Source organism: Crinia signifera, chromosome 4 (genome assembly GCF_055691185.1).
Source record: "Crinia signifera chromosome 4, ASM5569118v1, whole genome shotgun sequence".
In the NCBI taxonomy this organism is placed as follows: domain Eukaryota; kingdom Metazoa; phylum Chordata; class Amphibia; order Anura; family Myobatrachidae; genus Crinia; species Crinia signifera.
The window spans coordinates 140,235,899-140,253,460 of record NC_139220.1 but is presented as its reverse complement, the minus strand read 5'-3'; the positions used below and the strand labels follow the sequence as shown (position 1 = coordinate 140,253,460).

General features: G+C 38.3%; 1 protein-coding gene across 6 annotated transcripts in view; it reads right to left on the bottom strand.

Annotated features, from left to right (window-relative positions):
• Window positions 1-17,562, bottom strand: part of SYT1 (synaptotagmin 1) — a 642,856-nt gene that overhangs the window by 271,540 nt on the left and 353,754 nt on the right. Inside the window, exon 1 of one of the 6 annotated variants that reach the window (XM_083182618.1) lies at window positions 4,368-4,523. The exons of the other annotated variants lie outside the window; for them this stretch is intronic. The gene's annotated coding sequence lies outside the window, so the exon portion shown is untranslated. Of the gene's footprint in view, window positions 1-4,367; window positions 4,524-17,562 lie in introns of those variants that run through there. 6 annotated transcript variants of the gene reach the window in all.

The window sequence follows — 17,562 nt, the reverse complement described above, 5'->3', positions numbered from 1 at the left end:
GCCCTAGAGTGTGTGTGTACATGTGTTAGGGAATATAGATTTTAAGCTCCACTGGGGCAGGGACTGATGTGAATGTTCAAATATTCTCTGTAAAGCGCTGCAGAATATGTGTGCGCTATATAAGAAACTATTAATAAATACAAAAAATAATAATGTGGTTCGGGTGTAGATCATAGGTCATTTGTTTGTTTACTGGGCAAGTAGACAACGGAATAGTCTAATTGGCCAATTTGACATTAGGTATATAGGCATTAGAGGCCTCAATTCTTAGATGTTTTGTGGGAAAAGGAGAGTAATTGGGGTACACCAGATGTGTAAATTATTCATGCTGGTGGTAATGACCTGGGTACCTGTAAATGTGTAGAAAGCATTGGCCTGATACTCATCTTTACTAGTCTGAGATAATTCCTCTTTGTTTTTGTAAGGAATTGCAAGGTGGAGCTGCACTTGATAGGGTGAGGCCTAAGCTAAATGCAGCAGTTTTCAGTTCCTAGTTTAGGTGGTAAAGTTATAAAACACCCTAAATTCCGCTACAAGATGTCGGTGCTCAATAGGGAAGATGGTGTGCATCTTTTCCCCTTGGGTTTAGATTTATTCATCACAGCCCTTTTGGATGCACTAAAGTGAAGGAATATTGACATACTGTACATTTATTATTGTTTAGGTAAAAACTTTAAACTTAACAATAACATAGGTAGCTAGGTTAGGTGGCGTGCTGCGGTTGTCAATCTTGCTTTGGTGGAGAACAGAGCAACTTGGCAGCTCAATTTATGCAGAGCAAGTTTTGACTAGCATTTCCCCTTTGAGAAAGGTGAGTCATGCACTACCTTAGGGGAGGATGAGGTTGCCATCTTATGGATGGGCTTGCACTCTACCAGTTAAGGGGAAGTAGTTCTACCCAACACGGCTTATGTAGGGGGTGGTTACGCCACCCCCATTAATTAATTAATTATGGGCCATAGCCGAGGTGCCCTGCTCTTGATGCCACCTTAATGTAATTTAAAATTTTATAAACGATTTAATAACTTTGGGCTGTGACCTTTGTTTCCAAATCTACTCAGTTGTTCTAGTCTTTATTTATTACAGTCGTGTTAAGATATGGAGATAATTAAAACATATGGGTGACTTAATGTCCCAAATGTCTTTTGAAATTCCTACTTTTCCCCATATTATTTTTTGCATTTAATCTAAAAAACATGAGAAGCAAATGAGAAACTAAAAGGCCTAAATGAGCCCTTCACAAACCTGCTATTTTATAAAAGATAATATGACAAAAGTAATATAACCATAAGATGCATGGTTATAGATAATAGTAGCATAGATGCAGTACAAATGCACAATACACAAAATGAATAGGTAAATTAATACTTTTTTTAAATAGTTTTTAGCTACTATACTAAGGCATCATCTACTACATGCCATTCTTACAGTCAGTGGCGTAACTCCCAGAGGCAATGGAGACATTGGCCACCGGGCTTCAGCCATCATGAGGGCACAGAGTAGCCGGCACTGTGCCCACAAGGTTATAGATAAAATACATTTATACCACAGAGCCAGCCCTAGGCGGGTACTGACCCAAGCCCAGGGGCCGGCTCAGCTAACTGTGGTGGTTTGCGGTGCACCTGAAGTCTGGGCCGGTGGCTCTGTTCCTGTACATCTGAGCTCAGCCGACGGTGATCAGTAGAGCTGGATGGGTGCACTGAAAGCAGCGTGCCTGCAGTGCTGCCAGGTAGTGGGGTGGTCTCGCAACTGGCCCAAACAAATATGGCTGCTGCACCTGGAGGAGGGCTGCTGCACATGCCCAGCCACAGCAGCTTCCTCCTCCAACACTGACTCCAGGCAGCCAGCAAACCACCATGTTCTGCCGCCGCCACCAAAGTAACAGTACTTCAGGGGCGGACCTCAACATCTATGTCGCCTCTGGGCACCTGGTAGGAACTTACGCCCCTGCATACAATATATAGACTAAGCAGAGTGTAAAATCTCCTCTACTATCACACTTTCTTGCCTCCTAGCCTCTTCCAATAATTTGACGTTTAAATATGATGCTATCATCATAAGGTTAATAATGCTTCACACATTTTAAATCTGTATTGTCCAAAATAAATGAACATTGCAAACATATAATTATAAAAATATTATGGTGATATAACAATTTGAATTCATCATATTTATTTAAATAGTAAAATATATGTAAATTACTTCCAGATTGTTATGCTCCAGTTAGCTTTATTTAATTTATTTTCCCCATATACAGGTAATTAATTGTATTCTATTAGTTTGTTTATTTTCTGCCAGTCCTTGTGTAATTCTAGAGTACCACCTTTCTTTTCTTTAAAACACTCATACATTTGTGTACTGTACATTATCCAGTTATTTTTGTTCTATCACTAAACATGTTTTGGTCTGTTTTTCAGTAAAAAAAAATGTTGGGGTCAGATTGCTAAAATATAAAGTTGATTGCGTCTAAGTGTTTTACAAGCAAAGATGGAGAAATGACTTTTACTTATAGTAGGACACAAAATCTACCTGATAATTTGGGTCCTAATTTATACAAAATATGGAGCTTTGTTTCACTTCATACTTCTCCCAGAAGAAGACCTAGAAATTGGATACGCCCAGAAAGAAGACACTGCAAGCCACTCCATAGGGCTGGGTTGAACATCTCATTATTATGCCCTGTCCCCATGATTTGCCAGTCCAAGGTGCAGGGGTGGGCTAAATGACATAAACCAGTCTAACCCCTCCTTTCCCCATGGATCCTGCAATTGCCAGTGATTATTACACAGTCCTGCCTGCTTTACTAGAAAGCCTGCAGCATGTAGGAGAGCTGCCTACTCTTCAAGCACTGCAGAGGACTATTCCAAAACTCGTGAGCCTCCTACAGCTTCTGGGAGGATATCAAAGTATGTTTCACTTTAATTGCATTTTTAAAGTGCATTGATTACTGTGATTTGAGTAAACGAGAATTTTATTTAGAGTTTGGGTAGAAAACTGGGACATTTCTGTAATACTCGATGAAAGGTTACTGTGTTAAGATGGACAGGATGAATTATTAGCGAAGAGTAACAATTCACAATGAATTAGAAGTCAAAGGTAAAAGGTACATGTGATACTGGAAGAAGTTTTTCTAAATGGTTACAAATTAGTCCAAATGAAGAGATTATAGTGAAGACATGATTCAGAGGTCCTGAAGTGACCATAGGTGACCGTAAAGTGTTCACAATACTTGCGGAGTTGAGCAATTGTTGTACTGCGCTTGTATCTGAGTCACATTGTGCATGTGCTCTGAGGGTCTTGTGATGCAGGTCACAGTGCAAATATTGATGCAGTTTGTTTGACAGCCACTGAGCACTTATAGAAGGGAATGGGGAGATGGTGAGTCAAATGCAGGTATGTCATGACCATTTTAAAGGATGTGCGGGTATCACAGCCTGCAACTGCATCAGTGCAAAGACTCTGGTGGCTCAGCAGCAGTGGCTCAGTAGCACATGGTTCAACACCACATACCCTGTCCTCATTATTAATACTTCTACAGTACCTCCATATTCACACTCTTGGGGGCATTACCGTTGATGGCTGTTGCATCTGTCTGAACTTATAAAGAGAATCCCTAACTCAGGTGTGAACAGATCTTCTCACTTTGATAAATACGACCCATAAAGAAAATCACACTAGGTTTCATTTTTTGTTTCAAAACTTTAGAAACTATTTTAAGCTTCATTTACTAAGCATTCGGCATACATTTTTTAGATGGTAACTACATCCATGCTTTTTGTAATTTAATACTTTTCTTCCATAGTCAATGTTATAAGGGCAAGTGTATCATCATATTAGCATGCTGACACTTCCCCAGCCTTCTATGACTGACTCGATTACCATAAATAGATACACTAATGCAAATACATTGAAGAGATGCACACACAATCTCAGGCTTAAATCAAGAGATGTAAGAGGACAAGCATTTCCAAAAGCATCAGATTTATTTTACTGACTATTTAAAATGATCATTTTTATGCATAGGTCCTGTTTTATTGTTTTGCTTGCCATGCCTTAAGCCTTTACCTATGCAAAGTGCTTAAACCACTATATTTAAAATGTAAATATTTAAAAATGTTCTATAGTGTATACTGCTCTGTTTCCTGATCTAAGTGTCAATCAATTCAGTATGTAGTCAAACATACCCATAGTTTAATTCATATTTTATGATATAAAACACTGCGTTTTATTTTGCACTGTATAGTATTGAGAGCTAGCCTATATTCATGCAATTATAGATATGTAAATGCATATCTTAATCAGGAGAAATCAAACCAAAACAACAAAATATGTCTTCATACAATTACAATGTAAGATTAAGTCCTTACCTGTTGCTGTAGTCAAGAGCAGAGCTGTGTAAATATGTAGCAAAGTGAGCTAGTCTGATCCCAAGGTGCAAACCTCAGTCCACTACTTGATGTTCGTTAATCACTGAACAATGATCCTGACATTTCTTTAGAGCTTTTCTGAGCTTTAAAAGTAGACACATTCACCCACGATTTATGCACAGCGCCTGAAACACATTATCTTCCCAACTCCTTAACAATGCTGCTCACGTCTAGTACAAGACAGCTACTAAAGCACATTCAAGGGCATTCCCCGAGAAACAGTATGCTAATTTCACATCTCAAGCTGCTGCTAGCTAAACTGGGCCCAGATGTATATAGGGATCATCTTGCTACACCATTTAGTAGATAATGCAATTATATGTATTGGATGTACACATATATATATATATATATATATATATATATATATATATATACACAAATATATATATATATATATATATATATAATCTAAACTTCATTGATCACTATATACTGTATATATATATATATATATATGTGTGTGTGTGTCTTCTGTATATATATATATATATATATATATATATATATACTGCATATATATATAATGCACGTATATGTATTTTTTGATGTACAGTATGTGTACTGTATATCCTCTCTCTCTCTCCCTCTATGTATATATATATATATATATATATATATATATATATATATATATATATATATCAGGACCATTTTAAGACCCATAGAGGCCCAAGCACTTAAACAATTTTGGTGCCCAAATACAGTATATATGTAATTCATACTATAGAACACGATAAATCAGGAAATATTTATTTTCAAAAGGAAACAACTCTTAGCTTATGATGGAAGATACTGTGGTTTATTTATATTAGAAAAGTTTTCTTCTACTTTTTAAATTACAAAGTATTAAAACTGATGTTACATAACACATCAGTTTGTATACATATTATTAGTATTTTATTTTGTTGTATTAACAAGATTAATGTATATTATCAACCTCCATCATTACTATTTATTTATATTATTATTATTATTATTATTATTATATGTCTTTTTTATTTCATTTATTGAGGGAGCCCCTTTAAGCAAAATATGGTTTGTACCATAGGGTCCACTGTAAATGTAACAATGCTCTAAGCACATACTATGTATGTACAGTATATCCGCATAGGGGTGCCCCATATACAGGGCTAAATGTTAATAGGGTGCACGTTCTCAAGTAACTCACACTTTTTAAAACTTGTGCATGTAATAGGCTGCGAGAACATGAAAACTCATGTTACTTGCAAAAACACTACTCACATAGCTGAAACTTCCATCCAAATATTTCCCTGTGGAGCGCATACAACGCACTCAAGAGTTAATGAGTTGTAAACTTGTACAGAAATAGTAAAACAAACTCGTGCAAAATCTGCTTCAGTTAAGGCAGTTGTATGGAAGCATGCACAGATCAGCATGATCCATGCTTGCTTCTGTGAGTAAAAGTAAAAAAAAAAAAGATTTAAAAATCTGAAAAAAATAGATGTAGGATCCACCTACAAAAGCATAACCAACCCTGAGCTCCTTGATCTGGCTCTAGTACCAAAAATATATGGAAAAAATGTGTAGGGTTCCCCTATAATTTATGAAGCAGCATTGGGCTCTTGGAAATGACCTTGGTTATAAAAACAGGGGACCCCCATATTTTAAGAGACATTACATAACTACATGAGCAGACGGGTAATGCCACTGCCAGGGAACGCACTTGACAGGGTCCCATGGTTGAAGCATTCTAAAACCTTAATTAGTCAGCACAGGCCACGAATTCCTGAGGTTTGGAAGTCTCCCCAAAAAAGGAGTCCCTTTCCTCCAGGGTCCCCAAGGCCAGGGCTGACCACTGCAAAAACACCAGCAGAGAGTGACTCTGAGTTTCAGAGACAATATTGCTGGCCACACATCAGACCAACTTTCCTCCAACTACCCAACTAGTTGGTTGGATGGAATAAAAACATGGTACTGGATAGGAGCAAATGTAAGTTGTAATTAAGTCATTTGTTTCCCAAATCAGAAAATGGACAACAACTGTCACTCAGACAATGTACTGTAGTTGAACCTATTTGATTAAAAAAAATTCACCAAATGTTTTTGTCCATTCTCCTGAGTTTGTGAGCAAATTACTTATTGACATTTGCCCCCATACAGTGCCAGATGGTTGGAGGAAAGTTGGCCTGATGTGTGGCCAGCATTAGTCAGCACTGGCATCCACACCTGAAATCAATTAAGAGAGTAACAGAGCTATAAAGGGGAGACATTCCTGTGAAGCTATTGATATTTGTTTTAAAGCTACTGAGAGCTATTAAAGTAACTTTGAGAAAGTGCATATGAAAGATAATGAGAACTACTGATGGATCCTGAAAATTCTTGAGGGATACTGACAGCTGCTGGGAGATATTAAGACGTACTGTATATTAAGATTAGTTTGGACAGCCAGCGCTATAGCATCTATGAAGATAGATTGGACAAATTGGGATTATTTACGCTGGAAAAGAGACGTTTAAAGGGGAGACATGCTTAGCATGTACAAATATCTCAGGGGCCAATATAAAGAACTGTCAGGCACCCTTTTTTCTTTGAGGAAGGAGTCTAGGACATGTGGGCATGAGTTTAGACCAGAGGAGAGAAGATTTCATACCCTTAGAAGGAGAAACTTTTTTATGGTCAGGGCAGTTAAATTGTGGAACTCTCTTCCTCGGTGGTCGGCAGACATAATAAATACATTTAAAATAAGGTTGGCAAAATCTATTGGATAAAAACATCCATGGGTTCAACCATCAATTGTAAATTGTCCAAATTAAACCAGAATACTCAATTTATATATAGGGATTTAACAAATAGACCATACCCTATAACCAAAGGTTGAACTTGATGGATGCATGTCTTCATTCAGCCTTAACTACTATGCAACTATGCAACTATGTATGTAAAATTAAACAATGGAGACTTTCAGCTTTAAGTCAAGGTGTTGAACACAAATATAATATGAAACATTTAGGATTTGCAATAATTTTTGTATACAATCCCCTGTTTTCAGAGTCTCAAACGTAATTGAACAAATTAGCATACTTATAAATAAAATGTGCATTTTAATAGACACTTAAGAATCCTTTGCAGAAAAAGATTGCCTGAAGGCCTATCAGGTCTTCCTGCTGATTTCTTCAGTAGTTGTTTGTTCAAGGGACTTTCTCCATTCAGTATTGTTCTAAGCAATTTAAATGCATTCTCAATTGGTTTGAGATCTGGTGATTGACTCAGTTATTGCAGAATATTTTCCTTCTTTACCAAAAAATTAAATAAAATCCTGGGTTGCTCTTGCTGTGTGTTTTGGCTCATTGTCCATCTGTACTGTGAAGCCCCATGGAATCAACTTTGCAGGATTCTACTGAATCCATGCATTCAGTATAACTTTATACACTTTAGAATTCATAATCAATAATCACTAGTTACCCAGTGCTTATGAATGGTTTGCACCTTGCGATGAACTCTCTGTATTAGCTTTTGTGAAGGCTTTTCTTTCTTGTAGTCTTAATAATACTACATCGCGGATAATGGGTTTTTTTTTGACTGGATTTTGTGAAAATTTATTTTTACACCGTTGTCTTCCATTAATGTTTAGGCCTTTCTGTTGCCAAGCTAACCAGTATGCTCTTTTTTTCTCTCCAAATGTACCAAACTGTTGACTTTGGCAACTCTTAATGTTCCCACTATCTGTCTGATGTTTGTTGCAGCCTAAGCATAGCCAATTTCACTTGCATTAAAAGCTTCTTTGACCCCAAGTAGTGAGTTACCAGCAGCAGCTTCTGAATACAAACACCACACTTCAAATCAACTCCAGACCATTTGCCTACTTATGTTTATGAAGGAACAACAAAGGATATGCGAAGATCTGTCCATGAAACTGCTTCTGAGTCAATTATCCTATTACTTTTGGTCCCTTGACAAAGTGGAGGTCACAGCTGTCATTTCGAAACCCTTCTTTTAAAATAAAGTAGATTTTCTGCACTACAAAAGCAAATTCATTATATAACTGTATTTGGTAAACAGCTGACAAAAATTGTGTAAGTGTCCTAATATATTGACCTATACTGTGCTTTGCTAAGGGTATTATTGAATGTATGAATAAAAGTATAGTATACAGTACTTAGACAATTGAGAAACTGCATTTTCCCAGTTATACTTAAGCATCAGCTGTCTTTTTAACTATTAGCATTATCGCTCATTGTGTACCCACTATTGTACTGAAACTACTTTGTCAAATTTGCTTATTTTTTTTGTGCTGCAATTTCCTGTCATATGTACTGTATGGTGATCATTATTTTCATTATACCAATGTCTTCTAACCTTTTTTATTAAATTTACTTGATTATTTAATTTTTTAAAACTTTCCCATTATGGCATATTTTCTTGTTTACAGGATTAGCATTTCTGCTACAGTCTGAGGAAGATAAAGATTGTACAGGGAAGAAGGACTATGTACTGGAGCTGTCATTACAGCTGTAAGGTAACTTTTATACCTAACCCATTTGTGCCCACAGTGAAATCCCTGGTACCACATTAACATTGTTGTTTCTGTGTCTAGTCATATATTGGGTGGTAAAGTTAGTGGCGATAATTCAGAGTTGGGATCAGTAACTGATCCTGAGCCTACAGCATTGTATTTTCTCTTTCTCTGGACTGAATCTGCACAATTAATATGACCTACAACAAAGAGAGGTGTCACTTATCAGCAAGGCATCAGTGTGCCTGGGCAGATCAGGGTCACAAAACAGCCTGAGATCTAATTATCTCCTGGCAATGTTTTAAAGGACACATCCTGACATGATTTTAATGAAGTAATTACATATCCTGGTGCACGATGAGGCTTCTTCTACTGTACAGTACATAGCATTATCAGTAGGAAAGTAGAGAACCTAGCTTTTCATCTGGAGAAGCCACCATTTTTTAAAAATAAGGGCATATTTATTATACTATGAGCATATTTATGCATTGTGTCCTTGAAAATTAAGACTTCTGACCACTGCTTATTGTGTTTAAACATACCAGTTTAAATAGGAATCCATGTTCTGGCGATCAATAAGAAGTAATCTTATCACACACTATATGGACAAAAGTATTCAGACGGATGACTATTACACCAACCGGGACTGTAATGACATAGATAATGTACGTAATGACATATATTCAAATACATATAATTTAATATGGAGTTAGTCCCCTTTGAGCTGCAAAACCAGCTTCTACTCTTCTTGGAAGGTTTTCCATAAGATTTTGGAGTGTTTATTTTTAAATCTGTGCCCATTCATGCTGTAAAGCATTTATAAGGTCAAGCACTGTTGGACAAGAAGGCCTGGCTCGCAACCGCAATTCCCATTGATCCCAGAGGTGCCTTGATTGGGTTGAGGTTAGGACTGCAAGCCAGTAAGTTCACCAAACTCATCAAACCATGTCCTTAAAGTCTTTGCTTTGTGCAATGAGGCACAGTCATGTTGCAATAATAAATGATCTTCCACAAACAGTTTCCACAAATTTGTAAGCACAAATTTTTTCAAAATGTCTTTGTATGCTGAAGCATTAAAGTTATCCTTTACTAGAGTGAATGGGCCAAATAGCCTTACACCATTATCCCTCCTCCACCAAACTTTACTGTTGGCATAATGCAGTTTGGCAGATAACATTCTCCTGGCATGTGCCAAACCCAGACTTGTCCATCTGACTGCCAAACAGAGAGGCATTATTCATAACTCTACAGAACACAGTTCCACTGCTCCACACTCCATCCAACGTTTGGCATTAGACTTGGTGATGTGAGGCAGTGGTTTGGCCATGGAAACCCATTCCATTAAGTTCCCGGAACACCATGTTTGTGCTTACATTAATTCCAGTGGAATTTCAGAATACTTCAGCTATGGAATCAGCAGAGCGTTGGTGACTTTTATGTACCATGCGCCTTAGCAGTTGTTGACCCTGGTCAATGATTTTACATGGTCTGCTTTGTGGCTGTTCTACTTATACTCTTCCATTTTTTAATAATGTCACTTACAATTGATCACATGAGAAACAGGGAAATCCCCAAGAACGTGGAGCTGGAGCCATTTTCACAGAGACCTGGAATAATACTAGAGTCTACCGCACTGCTGGAGTGGAAGGGGCCTGATTAGAGCCCTCATCTCTTGAAGCGCTTCTGTCCTGAAGTCTATACAAGCATTTGAGATCATTTATTATCTGCATCTCAAATATCCTTGCCTTCCCTCCTGACCCGGATGTCACTGGAGGACTTTTTAGGATTTGATGAGTGACCACAGGACTGGTGATAAGTTTTTAATAGAAAATATTGGCTGGGATTGTGGTTTGATTTTCATCATCATCATATTATAATGATGGACAAATCCTTACTTTCTTTAAAATAATATATTCATTACCATAATCTGAGTGTGCTAGTTTTCATTACTTTCCCATAACATCCAGTTGGTAGAATTAGCATTCTGTCATTGCATTTGCATTTTTGTCTGCATTTGTTATTACAGTATGTCACTGATTATTTTTGCATTTTAGTTTAGTTAAACTATCAATCAAAAACACATCGATGCTGCACTACATTTCCAAGTAGAATTGCTACTGATTGCCAACACCTCATGATACAAAGTTTTTCTATGTAGGTCATATACTGTACCTGCTACCACTCAAAAAGCTACAGAGTTTATAGCCTATGAATCATGTAAAATATAAATGTAAAAATCCTGTGTACTGGCCAAACAATAGCGGAACTTGAAAATTTGAATGAAGAAACATCACACCCTTTCAAAACAGACTATTCCTCGGTATAAATGTGCTCATCTGAACAAATGATACCCCTTTCAGACATGCGACCCAGCAATTACTGGCATTTTGAGTACCGGGTCATTTTGTCAGGTGCAGTCTGACCCCCTTTCACACATAGCAGCAAATTACCTGGTTAAAAATTGTCAACTCAGTAATTTTCTGAATTACAGTACACAAGTTATTTGTGTAGTGCAAAAGGGTCAACCCGGGTCACAAGTCTCGAGTCGACGACCCTGGTAAAAAGCAGGTTTGGTGAACTGCTTCACCCAGTAATTTGTTGTTATGTCTGAAAGGGGTATGAGTAATAACATTTGTTTTTCTTAAGTGCATTTAGGACTTATAAGACTTTTTTTGTGACAACTACAGTATATTCTCACACATGTTGAGTATTTTTGTATATTTTTTTGTTAAAAAAATAGTATTTACCAAAATTATGTACATTTTTCAATGTTTTAATTATATTAAAATGAATCAAGGTGAAATAAATAATTATTCTACTCAACTGATCAGTCTTTTGAATTTGGTAGATGGAAAAACAAAGGGCATGAACTTATAGCCTTTGTCCACTTTGGCAATTACATGTCACTTGTGCACCACTTATTTCATCTTATGTAAATAATCTCTGAACTAGTGACCCAGGCTATGGTTGGAAACAGAATAAGCTTAATACCAGATTATTGGTGCTAAGAAATAAATGCAATTATTTCTGTGTAGTTACATGTAATAGTACCAGCTAAAGCACACTTGGTGCATTATGTCCTGAAAAGCTAAAGAAATAAAATGGCTAAATGTGGATTTAATGGGAAAGTAACATTACATATCACTGAGTGTCCAATGAAAATGCTTTAAACAAAACATTTTACTCTACTATCTATCTACTGTATCTAGTCGCTTTATTATAACTTCAATATTGACAGAGTTATTCTGAACACCTGCAATAATTAAAAAAATACACTTGTCTACTTCACATTCATTTACAAAATGTAAATATATATATAAGCTTTGAATACCTCTATTTGTTCACCTCGTTGTGTGTGTATACCTCTTTTTTGGCACTTTTTTGGAATATGTGTGCGCTATATGAGAAACTCTTCATAAATAAATAAATATGGTGAGGGATGCAGATAGAAACAATATAAGGTCTCTACTGTGATTGGTCAGTCATCATTTGACTGCCCTGCTCTACAGTAAACTTGAATATGTGCTATTAATGCCTATTAGCAGCTTCTTAAATGCAAGTAAATAATGCATACTCCAGAACTGCTTATGCAATAATAGCCAGCTAGAAGCAAAACTGAAGAAAGTCATAGGCTAGACAAATTTGCATGTGGATCTGCTGCTTTTGAAAACATCTTCAATATACCGGAATTCGGGATTGAAAATGGCTTTCCTAATGCAAAAACCTGCCCCGTCCGCCTGCATATTTACTTACAGGTGCGGTGCGGCCAGAAGCAGCCTGGGCATGTAGGCTGGAAGATGCAGCCTGGGCAGGTGGATGTCGGGTGATGGTACAGGGGTCCGAGAAGAGGCGAATCATGCAGGCAGCCTAGGTGGGTGGGCGGTCTCATGGAGGCGGCGGGAGGTCAGTACGGTGCGCACAGGACAAGGCGACTGTTGTGTGGCCTGTGCAGCGCGACCTCTGACATCAGCACGCTGCGCAGAGCCGCACTGCCCAGTACGGGAATAGCCAGGCAGCATCTGAGCACCAGCTCAGATGCTGCCCGGCATTAGACTGCGCACCCTGAGAACACTGAGAACTGTGGGGCCCCCCCAACACCAAATGCAGATTGTTATTACATTGTATATTGAATGTATTTTTATCATTATTAGAAATAAACAGATAATTAATATTTACAATGCAATATAATAGGGAAGGGCAGATGGGAGCGCACAGCACTGTGCGTTGTATGGTTTGGTGTGTTGCGTGATGTCACTAAACTCATTAGTACGGGTAGCCAGACAGGTGATTGGGCAGCCATGCTTACAGACCCTGAGTCCTTCAAAGCCTTGGGGCCCCTCAACTGGTCGGGACCTGGTACGAGTGTCCCCTTTGACCTCCCCTATCACCTGCCCTGGTGGCAAATAAAATTAACAAAAACTTCAGATAAGGATAAACCGTATTATTATCTTGTATTTTCTTACATATATGATTAGCTATCAGTGATCAGAAGTTACTTAGGGCCTTATTATGCTTGGTGTGGTCCGTTCGGAATTCTTTTGGAGGGCGCATTTTAGCCGTCTGTGCATGCGTAGGCAACACCATGCACATGTGCAACGTAGTGTCTTCGCACTCGTTCTCGCCAAGACCGTCCAGAAATGTGCATCAAATTGCCTCTGAAAATATGGGCGTAATATGGGCGTCATGTGGGCGTACACAAGGGCGCAGTTTCAAAGTGGGCAAAACTGGGCGTAAATCGGGGCGTACACATGGGAGTGCACGAACTGTGGTAGGAGTGCATTTGTACAGGACACCGACTGCAAGCGAACCAACACGCATGAAATATGCGGTGTCCATAAGCAAGTTTCAGTTTGCGGAGACCACTTGTTCATGCGCTAGGCATTCGGTTCTTCCAATTAGTATGCCCGCACCTGAAGCACTCTCCGCTGACCACAATACAATCCACTCCTCTACTCATTAGTGATTAATTACACTCTTTTCACAGGTTCAATTGGAACCACTAAGACAGGTAAAGGGGCAACAATGAAGTAATACCACTTAACATAGCAAACACAATGGGTGATCTTAGGCGCTGTATCTTCCTTTTCTTTTCTTTTTGCAGTATATTCAATCCCTGCGTCTTGATGTTCAAAATAGGACACTGTCAACTGACCTGTAATCAGTGCCCTATGTGCACATCAAGGTTTCTTTTGGACCCTATCCCTAAAAGAAACCTTTTGATGAACATAGGGCTCTGACCCTTGGTGAGTTCCATCCTATTAGTAATTAGAAGTGTGGGAGTGTGAATTGATGGCCAGCTGATACCGTGCGAAAGCAAAAGAAACCTTGATGTGCACATAGGGCACTGATTACAGGTCAGTTGACAGTGTCCTATTTTGAACATCAAGACGCAGGGATTGAATATACTGCAAAAAGAAAAGAAAAGGAAGATACAGCGCCTAAGATCACCCATTGTGTTTGCTATATTTGTTCAGGATTTTAGGAGTCTTGGGGTGTATCTAGGGCTGCAGTGTCTGGAGCGCGGTCATTGTTCTATAAATTTTGTTATTGTGCATCTCTTCCTGTGTATAGAATAGATCTGCTGCCCAATAATATGTTCGCCCATAGAGGACGAAGAAGTACCTATGCCAAAGATGTCTTTAATCAGACTGAAGACATCGAGGTTATTGATCATGATGTGGAAAGTGTCATGTTCAAACTAGAAAAATCCCTAATTCAGGAGGGAAAAATCTGGTGGGAAATGGTCTCTTTGGAGAAATATTGTAATGAAAAAATAGTTCCACGTGGTTTAAGATTAGATAAAGTACCATCATTTGAATGTGAATCCACTGGTTTTAAGAAAAAATGGTTTAGAATATTAGATGATTGCTCAATTAAATTAATGGAGCTAATTATCAACCAGAAAAAAGAGGAGTTGGTTAAAGTTGAAGAAGAAATTGCCACATATAAATCTCTGGTAGAACCATACGTAAAAACTAAAGAATATGAACAATTAGAGGACACCATTACCAATAGAATTGAAAAAAATGAGAAGGAGCTCATGAGTAAGAAAAATAAAAAAATCATGAGAGACACTAATGATTATAAAGAGGGTACTCAACACCTAATTACTAAAAAAGAAATAAGGTATAACAAACCCAGGAATGAAAATCATAGGCCCCAATTAGAGGTTAACAATTACAGGAGGTATAGAAAGGAATGGAGAGTTGACCCATTGGTCAATGATCGAGAACAACCCAATCCACAAATAGACAGATATAATCACAAAAAAGGACATTATGAGAATAATGGTGATACCCGAAAAGAACATTACAGACAGGGAATCCGTAATAAAAATAGGACCAATACGGGAGATAACTGGAGAAATAGAACCCATGAAACTAATAGAAACCCTTCAGTAAATAGAAATAGAGAAGAGGAAGAGCAGAATTTCAGGGAGTACTCTACCCCTAAAGTCGACCGCACAAGAGGTGTCGATCATTCAGATCGACATTTTTTAGGACGACGCATGGGACACAGGGTACCCCGGTAATATCCATAAATAGAAGGACACTTAGGGGCAAACGGGGTAAACGGAAAAGGAAGCCCTACAAAAAGCAACCCAGTATTATCCCCGACCCTAACTGTACTATGGGAACCAATCCCGTGGGAGATCCAGTAATTGGAACCATGGGAGCAGAGAGTCACAAAACTAAAATAGTTAACCTTAGTGGCTATGTATTAACGGAAGATGAAACACAGGTTTTGGAGAAGGGCCTAAAATTCGCCCCCTCGAATACAGTTGATAAGTTTGAAGTATTTCTTGATCTCCAGAAATTCATTCGTAAACTCACCCTAAAAAGGTTCTTTGAGGAAGGTGGCACGGGGTATAACGGAGTCAGTACAAACGAATACTCCGTCTTCAAAAAACAATCAACCTTCTACCCAGCCCACAAGAAGGGCTGCTTCATAGAATCTTTCGAGAAATTAGTCCGAGAGGATTTGGATAGGGTAAAATTAAAACCTGTCAGAAATGTTAATCTCAGTAAGGGTCAGCGGGCAGCTATAAAATCCCTGCAAAGTAATAAAGAGATAATTATAAAGCCCTCCGATAAGGGGGGCAGTATAGTTATCATGACCACAGAGGACTATAATACTGAAATTTTCAGACAGCTTGCCGGCAATCCTACGGATAAAATCCAAGAAAAATTGAGAGTTTTCTTGGCCCTGTATGTATCTAAAAATACTATTACTGAGACAGTGAAAGAGTACATTTATATTGAGAATCCGTCTATCCCGATGGTATATGTGTTGCCTAAAATACATAAATCAGCAACTAAGCCACCGGGTAGACCTATAGTGGCGGGAATAAATTCATCTCTGTCCAATTTGTCCCACTATATAGATTCATTATTACAGCCCATGGTAGTCCGAACGAGGTCATACCTTAAAGATACAGTACTATAAATACTATTGGTGTACTAAAGGAAGTGGGGTGGCAATCTGATTACTGTTTAGTTACAGCAGATGTCACCTCACTGTACACTATTATCGACCATGAGATGGGCCTGCAAGCTGTTGAATTCTTTCTCGACAGGGAAAATACCCCTCAGGAATTGAAAAGTTTTATCCTTGAGGGGATTGCCCTTATACTGAAAAATAATTATTTTTGGTTTGCTGATGATTTTTATCTGCAGCTGAGGGGTACGGCGATGGGGACCAGGCTGGCGCCAAGTTATGCCAATTTGTTTATGGCGTGGTGGTAGGAGAACAAGATCTGGAGCCAACCCCACCTTGACGCCAGCCTGGTCTCCTATCGTCGGTATATAGACGATATTTTGTTTATATGGAATGGAGACAGAGTCACTTGACAAATTTTGCACTTTTCTTTATGAGAATACTGCCAACATACATCTCACATTCCAGGTGAGTTGCACTGATGTTAATTTCCTGGACCTCCTCATTTATGTGGAGGAAGGAAGGTTAAAAACAAGGAACTATGAGAAACCTACGGACTGCAACTCATTTATTGATTTTAAAAGTAATCATCACTCTAATTGGCTGCGTAGCATACCAAATGGGCAGTTCAATTGAATCAGCCGCAATTGTACGGATTTGAATGTGTATGAAATGCATGCAGACAAACTAAGCCAACAGTTTATCCATAAAGGTTATGGGACAGAGATGGTCGCTAGGGCAAGAGAAAGAGGTTCCCAACTTATAGAGCAAAGGGAACAAGGGGTCAGTAGAACTCAGACAACACAGAAAGATCTTGGGGTGTGTTTTGTCACCAAATTTACAAGCCAGTCTAAAGAAATAGAAAGGATCTTTAAGAGACACTGGCCAGTATTGAGAAATGACCCAATAGTCAGTAAACACGTCAGAGAAAGACCTACATTCATATACCGCAAGGCACAGAACCTAAAAAACAAACTGGTGAAAAGTGCTATCAATACACCTAATCCCTCCAATTATATAAAATCCAAGGGATTCTTTCGTTGCGGCACATGTAGTATGTGCCGGGCATGTAAAAGCACAATAAAGGTGGTATTACAATATAAATCCACGCAGAATAATGTCATGTATGATATAGAAAACTTTATCACATGTAACACAAAGTTTTGTATTTATCTTCTGGAGTGTTCATGCGGTAAACAATATATTGGGAAAACCATTAGA